We start from the raw sequence: 13,354 nt of genomic DNA on the forward strand, positions 1-13,354 counted from the left end.
ATTGCAGAGTTTTGGGTTTAGGGAATACTTACACTACAAAGTAAGCATTTTGAACTAAGCTGTGCTAGTAACCTTCATTACACTAAGTGTTTATTCTTATTTACCAAACAAAGAAGGCAGGTATTAACAAAGCCTTAAAACATGAAAGCAAATCAAATTATATATAAAAAAATGCATAAATCATAAGAACAAAAGATGCAGATTGATTAAGTTTATTAGGCTAAAGTGCTGAGAAATTCACACATTCTTTATTTTTAGAATATGCATCAATAGATCACGTCTATGCATAAAAAAGTAATAAAATACTAATTTTTAAGGAGTAATATTTCTCCAGTCCTAACTGTAGGAGAATTTTTCAATGCCCTAATTATCAGAGCCAATTAGCATTTTTCATCCCCAAATTAAACAATGGTATTAGCATGGCACTGGGATTACATACCCCCACTTCTCCCTGGTAGTAGTCATCATAAGGCAAAGACACTGCTAATAGGTAGATGCCATTTATGCTGCTGGCAGAACTCTGCATTAAATCAATTCCTCTATCTGCAGCCAAGTCTGAACCAGAATACAGCACTGGTTTCTGTACAAATGAATATCTACAGGGCTGTTGGTATTAAAGTATACAAAGAGTGAAGTCATAGCCACTGAGACTACAGAGAGACTTCTGGGGAAAGAATGTATATGTTTATTCAAATTCGATTTAGTCAGAATACATGATAAAAATCTTTCTTTCTGATGCTTATTCACAAAGAAGTGTAAATACCCTCAACTCAATCACGTTATCAGATCTGGATTCAAATGTATTTCTACTCATTAATTCACAGTAATGTTTTTTATGAGACGTGCATTAAAACTGGCCATAAATGTTTTACTTTGCCTGAATGACTCGTAGCATTCTAGAGCTAGAAGGAAATTGCCTGAGCAGAATCATAAGGTGCAGTGTGGCCATTCACAGCATTTACAATTTGTCATGAAAATAACAGTTAAGAATTCCCAGCTGAATGTTAGTTACATTAAAATGTTATTAATTACTCTAGAGTTTTCACTTAAGCAGAGAGAGGAATAACTCTTGATTTCTGATGTGACTGTTTTCCCACCTGTAATGTACTAGAAAGATGGAAGAATTAGATTAGGGATTCTAATCAAATCTCATATTTCAGGCAACCAACCTAAGTCACAGAGGCATATGATGATACAAACCCTCCTCATTTGTTGATAATGAACATGAAAAATGTTCCTTAGCTCTAATTGAACTATTAGGTGCTGAAAATCGCTTTATTATTCATGAATTCCAGTTAGAAGCAACTCCAGGACACTAACTGACCTGAACATACCTGCAAGCAGAAGAACAGGCAGACAGACTTGTGCAAGCACTCACATTCATGGCCAATATACATTCGTGAGCGAGTCCTGGATACGCACAGATAGGAAGTCTTGGAAAGAGAGTACCATGTTCACATGCTTGCTTATTTGCCATACAGACATCCCCAAATACATTAAGCCAGAAAGCATACTATTTTATTAGGCAAGAATAAGGACATATAAAGCAAAAAAAAAATATTATTATCCCAATTTTATGAGTCATGTAATAGTGAACAAAGAGTTTAGTAGCTTATCTTAGATTACATGGCAAGCCTGTGATACAGACAGTAAATGAAAACAGGTCTACTTCATCTCCATTTCCTAGTGCAAGATCATCCTCCTCCTTCAGATCTGCATATCTGAAATCAAAGGCATACACATTCTTTCGGATTAAATGCTGGAAGGCTTACACAGTTCTATTCTTACAAGTAGTAAACCTTAATCTGTAATTGAAGAGGCAGCATTTCCAGGAGGCAAGCCCATGCCAGGCCACTAAATCAGTAAAGACTATGGGAGAGAACACTGCTCATGTTTCCAGCACCTCCTCTAATATCATCTTTGCAGTCCCTCAAGTTTCCTCTTTGAACTCAATAAATCTTATGAGGTCACAACCACGACTAGTAGGGAAGTGAGAAAAATAAGTAATAAAAAATGTAACAGAAAGACCAGCAGATCACTTGCTTTTATAGAGCATAAGGCCACAGATCTGTAAGATGAAGTTATGTTGACAGGTTATTGGCCAGTACAAACTTTTTGTGAACGTGTGTCTGCTGTGGGCTGGACACCCAAATGAGCCTCTGTCATACAGGTATCTAAATGCCAAGACTGAGGGAGACACTGGAGGATACTAGATGGCCACTCTCTTTCGTTTCAGAGAAAACCAGGGTGCACAGAAGAGCGATGCTGATCAGGTTTGCCCTTATGTAGAGTCTGCAGGTGGCAGCAATAGCTATAAGCACCAGAACAGCATACATCTGCCTTACAGTTCACATTTCCTCAGATCTTCCATATATCTTGGATTCTGAAGCTTCTTCCTCTTCGGCACCAAGACATTTTCTTAAACTTTAGCTTTTTTAAACTTCAAATCTTTGTGAGAAATCTGTTCAACATCAACAAAGAAAACATACCAGAAAAAAAACGGTTTCCTCCCCTCAGTGTAAGACACCCCACAGTAAAATAAATGAACATCTGTCTAAATGCAAAACTAAATTATGAATGAACATATCTTCTGAGATTAATTGTGTGAACTACAGTTAACAAAAAATATACTTTGAGATTGCACAGCATAAGAGATTACAGAGCACATACCACAGAGTTAAAGAATTGCTGCTGCAGAAGTATTTTATGAATGCAGAATACACACAGGCAGTTTCCATTAAGATCAGTGACTTACCTTCAATCTTCACTTGCTTTGATGACATTTGAGTCTTTGCTAAGAACAGATTCTTCATCTCAAAATGAACAACAAAATACTAAACTCATGCACTTTTTATATACTTATACGTCACTTGAAGTTATTTTACACGTACCGACTGATGAGCTGATCCCTTATGAACGTAGGACTGCATAATCTCAAGATTCATATATAATATAGAGCTGAAGAAATGTACGCACAGATTGATCTACCTATACTTTTTATTACCCTTGTCTGTTTCCCTGTCATGCACAGGAGAGATGTAACATTATAGTTATCATCTGGTCTTTACAGAGACTAAAGCAGATTTTATTTCTTTTCACCCTTTCAGTTTAGTTTCAGAGAAGCCCTCTCCTTCTCGAGACTACAGAAAAAGAGTTTCTCAGAAATTTGCCTTTTCATAGCCCACAAAGTTCTAGGTCTAAGAAAGTCCCCTTGAAGTCAGTGGCAGCCAGCAGTCTCACACAGAGCACAGAACTGCAGTTTACTTGCTTCTATATGTGAAGCCTTCAGAGAGAAACTTCACATACATATGGAGAGTATTTCAGTCTCTGGAGTTTAAGTAGAAGTTTCTTTTAAAATCCAAATTCTGATTCTTTCTGCTGTAGCTTCTTTACTTAAGCAGAAGTGTCAGGAGGCCTCCAGACCATGCCTCCACCTGTCTGCCAGCTATTAACGAGTACCCAGAGACCTTCCCCTCAGCCTTCCAGTCCATTAGAAAGAATACCATAGATTGTTGGCTAGTTTGTTAAAATTCTCCTTACTCTAATTAAGAATCGGTCCATACTCCTTGCTGAACTTCAGGAGCTTAACTCATTCTCAGTACTGTATTGCACCAGCTTCAAAAATCTCACTAATTTGCTCTTAGTGATTAAATGATTTTTTTTTTTAACCACTCTACTGCTCGTTACTTTGCCCTTAGCTCCTTGTTCAGCCCACGCTTTTGATTACAATTTTCTCAGCTGCCATGAAGGCCACACAGGTGTCTTCATTTCCACAAAGCTCTGCTCTCTTTTGACCTCCTCGTTACTGTAGTCTCCATCTTCCTCATCTTCTCAGTGTTGCTGCCAGACTTGGGCTCATCAAAATTTTCTGTTCAACCTCTCTATGACTTTAAACCCATGAGCCTTAATGACTTCTCACCAGCTCTCAATCCTCTCCCCCCCTTAGTCCACCCTTTCATTTGTTGACGTGATACTTGGTCCTGTCTGTGTTTATATCTGGTCCACCTTCAGTCATCACTATGGCAACTGCCTCCATCTTGTCTGTCATTTAACCTACGGCACAAGCTTCACCTTTGGCTAGAACTCTGTAACGTCAACTGTTTTCCTAAAAAATATTTCTAAATTATGGTCTTTCTTACTACCCTACAACTAAACATTTGGCAACATTCTTATTACAGCATTTGATTGCTCTTACTCATTTTCTCTGAGTTTGATGTTCTGCTTCAGGATGCGCTTCCTGGCTTGTGACTGTGGCAGTGTCATTTTCTCTCTTTCTCCATGTGCTTTTCTCTCCAGCCATGCACCTGATCTCTTGTAACTCTTCTCAGCTGAGGCTTAAGAAGGTTGTGGATGCCCCATCCCTGGAGGCATTCAAGGCCAGGCTGGATGTGGCTCTGGGCAGCCTGGTCTAGTGGTTGGCAACCCTACACATAGCAGGAGTGTTGAAACTAGATGATCATTGTGGTCCTTTTCAGTACAGGCCATTCTATGATTCTATTATTCTATTCCACATCACTCAGTGTCAGGAGTTAACTAAAGCTTTGATTTCCCTACTACAGCTGCTTCCCCTGTGCACTTGATGACTTTCAGTGAGGCACCTTTTGGTTGTTTTCTCCGAGACTTGCAGGGAGCTCCTGATAGACCAGCAGGCTGTTGCCCATGCCCTGCCTTATATCGAATCTGCTGGTTCTTATCTCACCCTTGGGAGGTCGACTTTAATGTTGGTTGGGATCATTTGGGCTCTGCACCAGGATCTAGCACTCCTGAGCACCATGGTGATGTAAGTGATAATATGTTTCAAGATCTGACTCCTACTTTCTTTATGTAACTTAATGGTCCCAGCAGACTCTTCCTGAACTTAAACCAGCTTTGGACTGTTTCACAGAAGCTTTTCCTTTGAGCTTTTAGAGTTACCAGTATGGATACACTTAGTACTCTATGAAGCGTGCCTAGAAATTGTTTATTATAACATTAATCAGATTTAACACTAGATGTCTTAAATAAATATATGGGGTAAAGAAGCAAAGTAGAATTAGCAAATGAAATTGAAAAGCAGTTATGTGACACAGTAAGAGAAGTCCCATAGTCTTCAGTCTTTTCTAAGTAATAGAGTCTTCATTTCTGCACTGGGACAAAACATTGTTTTGTGTGGGACTGTTCTCTGCTAACTAAAGAAATGCAATTTATCCAGTAAGTTAAGGGGGGGGGGGGGGGGGGGGAATGTAATGTTATATGAGCTCATAGGATCATATCTACTTTGTGCTACCAGGCTGACAGGTCCATGATAATACTGCATGACGTAACCACAATCACCTGCTAAAACTCTGTGGATTGTTTTTCATCTCCATTTCCATTTGGCTAGGGTGTTAAACAAATTATGCAATGAAAAGTTCATCTGAAACAAACTCATTACTGGTGATAAAACAGCAGTTGAAGAGAAGTCCTGCACAGAAACAAGTCACAACAGTGGTAAGGTACTGGCTATGGGGGAAACCAGCCCACATTTAGGTAACACACAACGCACCAGCAATCACTGCTTTGCAGGCTACTAGATGGCACTGTTTTGCTTAGCACAGCTGCAAACAGAAATGCTCTTGCTTGTCTAGTAAAATACCCCGAATCCTGGCTGAAGTTGCTTTCATCATTGCTATGAACAGGAGGAAAGGAAGGTTAAACTTTCTGTTGCTTTAAGTAAAAAAAAAAAAAACAAACAACAAGCGTTCTTCTTTTCCTTCAGAATTTTGAAGCCTTTATTTTTTGCAAGGGTAATTAAACATTTTTGTTATGCATGAAGATTATGTGATCGGGCAGGTAGGCGCTAGGTTTTTATACCTACACAGGCCTGGGCGCTCAGGTGCAGAATAATCCTTTGTAACAAAGGGTAGCTTTAAATGGTTTAAGTAATTCTATGTCATATTTACTCTTCTAGTAGCTGTCTTGGATATGCTCATTAGCTAAATGCTTTAATTCATTAGAGAGTCTAAGTTAAGACTAAGCTGCAGTGAGCAATGACAGTTTTATTAAAAACACATTTTTCATTTAAGTGTCAATGTTTTCAGATGAGTTAATTTTAATATGACTGATGGTTTAAATGGAAGGCAATATACTCTCATTCAGAGAGAGGTTCAAACCCAGTTATGTATATGAAAAGTGATTGTATGCAAAGGACGGACCCAAAGGACAAAAATGTCATCAGTTAAACAATGACCTCTCTCAGAGTAGTATTTGAAGCAGAATAATCATCTCTGATTAACAAGATAAGGATTTAGCCCTGCTTTGCTACTGCCCTGGCATGAATGTGTGGACTACATTCTGAGGCCAGGAGCCGCCCTGTCCTTCAGAGCTAGTTGGAACTGCAGCCTTATATGGACACACCAGCTGGACTTCTTGGGTTTTCCAGCCTGGTGGAATGAGAGGTGAATTGTTTGTCATCCAATTCAGGCAGCACCAGCCAAATTAACTCAGATCACCTCCTCAGCTGCTCCTAAGAAAATGCTTGTGTGATCCCATCTGTTCAGCAGAAGAGCTTGGGAAGCAAGTATCCCCCGAAGAGAGGCTGTAAGGAATGATTATGGGTTAATAACTTCTTAAATCACTGCAGCTGTTTGCAATATTATTGACTATGCTTGACATCTTTCTTTCCTTTATAGGGTTTGGTGTCTGGGGTTTGAAGAATATCTAATGCAATTCAGATTGGATAAGAGGAGTGGAGAAAATCTCTATAATTACAGTAGCTTTTCCTGGAAAACTTGTCTCAGTCTATGTAGTAATCCTTCACCCCCAACACAGACTGGGCTTTCCTTTTTGCCAGAGCTGTAAGGGAGCCTTTACAGAGAGCTCAATGTGTTTACATTTGGTAGAGGGAGATTCTGCCACATGCCAAGCACAAAATTTATTCTAGCATCTTGGCCTTTTAATCTGGTATAAAAAACCAAAACAGTGGGTGAGGGCTTCTTATCTTACATGTTTTCAGACTTCCAAAGTATCTTTTTCTGCTACATGAAAGAATGCTGCAGACTGCTATGCGACAAAGGATTTGTCTGGTTCATCAAATCTTTTGCCTGAGGACTTTTACGCCTCCAGTATATACAATGAGGCACCTTCAATTTCTGCTAGCTACATTATTCTTTAACAAACCTCTGCCCTACTATTACTACAGCCCTAATGTAAACTATTCAGCGATGCCCACAATTAACCGCAGGATGAATTGCCTCGCAGCACAGAGAAAGAAATTATGACTTGAAGACCTTTAAAATCAATTCAATCAAATTGATAGAATGCTTCCAGCGCTTGGCCTGGGAGCAAAGCACTTCTCAGCAGGCCTATCAGGCCCAGTGTGGGCAAAGTAAGCTCTCACTGCCTCCCAGCTGGGGCACACACATTTGTGCAGAGCAGCCTCTTTTCTGGTCTATGATCCCATGTCAGACTCAGTTAGGTGATGGGTCATTCATGGTGTTCAGGAATAATAAGTTATTGCTGATTGCTGATGTGTTTTTTCATTGCAATTCTGTAATATATTGTTGCAGGTTGGTTTTTTTTTTTTTTTTTTTTTTTTTTCAGATAAGAGGTTAACATTATAATTTGTTTAAGGAGACTGTGAGTGTGGCTTGTAAAGTCCGTAAATTTTTGAGGCCATTAATCTGGGTTTAAACCAGATTATCTAGCTAATATTTTTACTATGATTTTTCATGTATGTGTGGTTTGTTTTAATCCATTTCACATTGTGAATCCTTTGCTGTACAAGCTGATAGGAGGTTGAATTAGCACAGGGGGATAATGATGTGGGAATAAGAAGCAGCAAGCACAGGAAACAGGTACAGGGGAAGCTTCTCCTACAGCAGCACAGGCATACTCTGGCTTGATGTAGGATATAGCCAGTATCTTCCTGGTGGTCATGGAATATTTTAAAAAGTAACATAGGAAGGATTGTTTACAGTCTAATGCCTACAGCTGGGCTATCTTTCAAATCTACTTTTCATATGTAGAATCTCCTAATTTTTTTTTTTTTCCTTATTAAACTTGAAAATCAGAAGTCACAAGCACAAGACTCAGGATAAAATTCTGTAAGCTGGTAATGCTAAGTGCATAGGATGCTGTCATCCAAATTACCAATTCATTTTTATTTTATATTTCTGCCTTATTTCCAGAGAAAAATCCATCACGCTTCCTCACCAGCCCAGCTATGCTTTGCTTATGAACCCTGACAAGATCACAGCTTGAGGTAGGTTGGTTGCATACAGTGGGCAGAACAGTGTTGTGATCATGATAATTGTCTGAGACATGTAGGCCTGTAATTGCTTAGTAATAACCATACATGGTATTTTTTCGCACAGCAGTCTTGACTAAAAGTTCTGACTGCTCAGCTAACTAATAGCCATGGTGCTCAAAGTACAGTAGAGCTGCTTGTGAATGGTGTGACAGACGCAGAAGCCACCAGAGATGTAAATTACTTCATCTCAGGGATTAGAGATGACCAGTAGAGAGATTCCTGTGTGAATAAACAAGGGTCGAGAAGCCTTTGTTTCCTAAACTAAAGTAGTACCTAATACTTTGTAGGAAATACAGTGGCAGGTTTCTTTCCACACATCTGTCTAAGACATTTCAGAGAAAGACATATTGCCATTGTTCATTTGTGGCCACTTTTCTATTTACTGTTTTTCTACAAACAGATCTGAGGGTGGATCCCTGCTCGTGAATGTGGTTGACTCATTCTCTCAGTGCTGTTCGTTGAAGGATGCTGTCTGACTGAGGGTTAGAAAGAGAAAGCCTTGGAGAGGAGAGTTTTGTGAAACGTTTTCTATATTAACCTGTTTTAAGAGTTGTGATTGATCAGTATGAATTTCTGCAGACCAACCACTGTAAAATTTTAGCTAGAGAAAGTCCTGAGGGTATTCAGAAAACATTTATTTTAATTCAGGAAGAAAATAATGTTTGAAACCGGCTGTCAAGTAGCTGTTGTGTCTGTCACCATCACTTTTGTGTGTGTTTAATACATTAGATGTACAACTGTGCAGAAGAAAATGACAGCTCAGAAGTGAAAGATATACAGAACAACACGGAGACTTAGATATCTAAGTCATCTATCTGCCTTTTCTGATGAAATTTTACCATTTTGAATTTGTATCCCAAGACAGAGATACAAGGCAGTTATATGGATGAAAATGCATGTTAGCTGTTTGATTTAATATTTCAATGCTGAATTTCTTCATATATGTACATTTTTCAGCAACAAGGAGACACATTACAATGTAGAGAATGCTACTGAGGAGAGACCAAGGGGAATAAAGAGGGGAGCAGCAGCAATCAACACAAAGCTAAGACATCTGGTGGAGGCAGAACAAGTGTGTTAAAAGACATAGCACACGTTTATCAGCTACTTCAAATGTATGTTGGTGGCTGACATTTCATGAATGTCCTGGCAGACCATCAGTTGGCTAGTTGCTCAGAGATGCTTCAGAAGAAACAGGTGTATGCTTCAAAATTGCATGAAGTTAATTCCTCATGACAGAGATATGGGGTTCCACATATAAAATTCAATAGTTAGGAACAGAGAGAGTGTGAATATCAGTGCAACAACTTGTAAGCTCTGGTGCTGGTGGGAGTGGCAGTTGGAGATATAGGACTTGGGATCAGATGGAGCGGATACATTAGCAAAGGGAGGGACTGTTCAGAAAGCAGGTTGTTCCTGGCATCTAATTCTGCCTGTACTTTTCTCTTTTTATGATGATACAAGTTATGCAAAATGATGCTGATGTAGTTAATCCAAAGTGATCAATTTATGCTTTTCCCCATGGTATGTTGCTATGGGCATAAATAACTGTGAGTTTCAGAAATGTGGAGACTCACAGCTGCAGGTACAGGAAATTAAAAGAAGAATGTCAAACGAAACTAGCTGTCTTGAGGATGCACATAGCTGTTAGACTTTGCAGTGCTCTCAAGCAGATTTTTCAAGCTGTATGTTTATCAGTCTGTTTAACAGCACTGTATTTTGAAAACGTGCTAATAGATTAGTCTAAGGCAAACGGACCTGGATCTGTAGCAGCTGCTTCCATTTTCTGAGGAAATTCTGAGGCCTTCTAGCCCTCAAGTCCAATCTTTAAAAGCTTTTTGGCAATTGTAACATTAAAAAAAGAAAGTCTTGCCCCAAGTTTCAAGCATGAACAGAAAGGGGAATTGCTGGTTTGATCAATCTTATGCCGTGTGAGCTTTCCATACTTAATTTTTACCCATCAGATCAAAGACTAAGTTCTTTCTGACTGCATTGAACTTGTTTAATTTCTTAGAAAAAAAGAAGCAGTAGTATCACAGAAAAGCCATGTTGTTAATATTTGAATAGATTTTGTGCCTCATGTAATTACATGAAAAAATAGAATAACGAAAATTCTGGCTTTTCATGTAGAGCAAATGGCATATCAACCTTTCAGAAGTTTTACCTAGCAAAAAGTGTATTCTGCATTCCAATATGGAAAAACCTCTGTTTTTAATTGCATGTAAGCAAATACCTTCCTAATTTGTGACTGAAAACGTGTTTGTACTGGAAACTGAGGATTCTACAGTTTTACAGAAATCTAAACCATCAAATGCTTCAAAGAGTTTGTAAAACTAATTAATTGGCAGTCTCATACTAGTAAAAGATTACTAAGCCTTCCAAATCCAGGTGTCTGTCAGTGGTTCAATTGCTGGACTTCAGGCTATGCTTCAGGAAAATATACACAATTAAACACATTTTTATGTAAATGCTTAACACTTCACACACTTCCTTAAAGCCTGCGTGTTTTAACTATATGTATGTATTCTCTGTCATAGGAATATTTTTCCAAATCAAGGCCTGACATGATATACAGATGCACAGTGTATAAATACACCTGCTCAGTAGAGAGGATGTTCTTGCGCACTTCAACTCCTGGCATTCTGCTGCATGCTCAAACTGCCACAGATTGTGTTTTCAAGGACAGCTAATCACACTACACTTAGAAAAAAAAACAACACAATAATATTCAACTATGGAGTGCTGGAAAATCCAAGGTTATGAGAAGAACAACATAACATAACATTTTAAGAAAAGATAGTAATCACTTCATAAATACAAGCTCACTGCCGACTGTAGCAGTACCTGATGTTAGGGAGCTTAAGACACAGAAATTTTGGTGTTTTTTGACCCAAAGACCATTCACACCTAAATTTATATTAAAAGAGAAAGACCAAAAACTCCCTGGCTGTGTGGAAGTCAACTATTATGTGCCAAAGCATGCACTTTTCTTTGCAATATACATAATGAGATACAATGCCTCACCAGTTCATCACTCAAATAGCTAAATCTGATTTTGCAGTGAAAATGCAATTTAATCTCATCAGGTTCCATAGTGCCGAAATGCTAAACTTAACAATAGAAACTGATGTGATATGTTTGAAATTAAATTGAACCACTGCAAACAATGGGTTTCTTCAGAGACTGGCCTTGACTGAATCTGTTTTTCCACTTCATTTTGCAAAGAAATCATCAAGTCTAATGGCTTCAAGCAATCTAAGCGATGTGCAGGTTGAATAAAAAAACCACAAGCAATGTCACTGGAAAAACACGACACACAAACAAAGAGAAATTACCACACTCTGCACTGAAAGTGTTATCATTTCCCCAGTCCATCTGAGAAACCTCTATCCGAAGCAAGGGAGCCAACTGTCAGCCAGTGAAGTCAGGAGAAAGATTTTGCCTTCCTTCATGTCTTTGTAAGAGCCGACGTCTGAAGAATATCCTATGAATGTCAGTGTCTGAGACCGACAAGGAATTTGTTGACTTGAACAACTAGAGAACAATACATTTGGAAGCTGTTAAGATTTATGGACTCCTACGCTGCAGAGGCAGTGATGAACTGTTTATCTTTAGTTCCTCTTATAGAGAGCATCTGTTTCCTCCTATGGCTGGAAAAATATCAGCTAAGAGAAAAAACACATTAACTGACAGCAGGGTGCATAATCACCAGAGACCCTCATTGAAATCTTCTAGACTTAAGTAAGTTGCCACACTGAGGGCAGCCTCAGACTATCTAGGCTATATAACACTGAACACACGTTTACCTTTGACAAACCACCACCCATGCATTAAGACCCCAGACCGAAGACAGTTCCAGACCCAAGGAATCGTGAGCTCTCTCTGTTTTTCTCTCTCTCTCTTCTCTTTCCTCTCAGTCTTCTTTTACTCATTTTTCTTTAGTAGCCATTGCCTGAATTTGCCTTGGAGTAGCTGATAAGGAAATAACACCTGGGCTAAGTATCCTTACTCATAATGCTTAGTAATTGTTGTTAGAAAGTGTCCTAATATTGCCTCAAGGCAGTTGATTAATGGTGGTTGTTAGAAAGCTCAATAAACTATCTTGTACTGTACCTCCAAGTCATGGTCTGACTCCATCTCAGGAGTGACCCTCGTAGAACAGGGAGTGTCATATTCAGGGGATTCCAAATATTCATCTTCCTTGCAACCCATCTAATGGAACAAGACAGTTAGTGTATGACCTGAAAATGTGCATACAAAGGTGTAAGACTAAGGTTTTTATCAAACATAAGATCCCTTGCACCACAGAGGCAGCAAAAAGTAGGATGGGATGGAACAGGATGGGGATGGGATGGGATAGAATAGTTCAGCTGGAAGAGACCTACAAATGTCATCAAGTCCAACTGCCTGACCTCTTTAAGACTAACTAAGGGCATGATCCAAATGCCTCATGAACACAACAGGCACGGGGCATCCTTTCTCTATAAAGCCTGTTCCAGCATTTGACCGCTCTCAAAGGCAAATAATTTTTTCCTGATGTACAGTCTGAACCTCCCCTGGTGCAGCTTTGTGACGTTTTCCCCTGCATCTTATGGGTTACCAGGGAGAAGAAACCAGCACCTCCCTCTACATTTCCCCCAGGAAAATTCTCCTCAGGAATTTCCCCTCTGCAGGAAAAGCAGATGAAGCAAATGGAGAAGCTCTCAATCAACAGGAGACAATGCCAGGAGACCTACCTCCTGGCAGCCAGTGTGATGGACACCTGAATTCCAGACTCACACCGTGGTGCCATATTCAAAGAAATAGCACAGTGCTTCTTCTCTCAGGAGGCAGAAGGAGAATGAAGACCACACACGTTGGCAGTGTCTGGGTAATAAGTAACACTGATCAAGAGACTCCAGTGACTTTGCAATGAGCATGATTAGAGCTGCATTGTCCAAGACTGTAAATCCTTTCTACATCGCGTGCAGAAGAATCAGGCATTCTCTTCTGAATAGTACAGATTCACAGAGACTTTCATCCATTTTCCCTGGGTGAAGAGGGATGGTGTAACCTGAGTGTATGTCACTGATATGTATTAGAAAC

The 13,354-nt window shown here is 39.3% G+C and overlaps 1 long non-coding RNA gene across 2 annotated transcripts; it reads left to right on the plus strand.

Annotated features, from left to right (window-relative positions):
• Window positions 1-4,589: 4,589 nt before the first annotated feature.
• LOC149919450 (uncharacterized) lies at window positions 4,590-12,851 on the plus strand. 2 transcript variants are annotated; one of them, XR_016463582.1, is made up of 3 exons: window positions 4,590-4,780; window positions 8,148-8,221; window positions 10,807-12,851. It is a non-coding gene; the product is annotated as an uncharacterized LOC149919450 (long non-coding RNA). The 2 variants fall into 2 exon arrangements; XR_016463581.1 differs by lacking the exon at window positions 10,807-12,851 and adding an exon at window positions 8,670-10,791.
• Window positions 12,852-13,354: the final 503 nt, after the last annotated feature.

Source organism: Phasianus colchicus, chromosome 1 (assembly GCF_987193195.1).
Source record: "Phasianus colchicus chromosome 1, bPhaCol1.hap1.1, whole genome shotgun sequence".
Classification (NCBI taxonomy): domain Eukaryota; kingdom Metazoa; phylum Chordata; class Aves; order Galliformes; family Phasianidae; genus Phasianus; species Phasianus colchicus.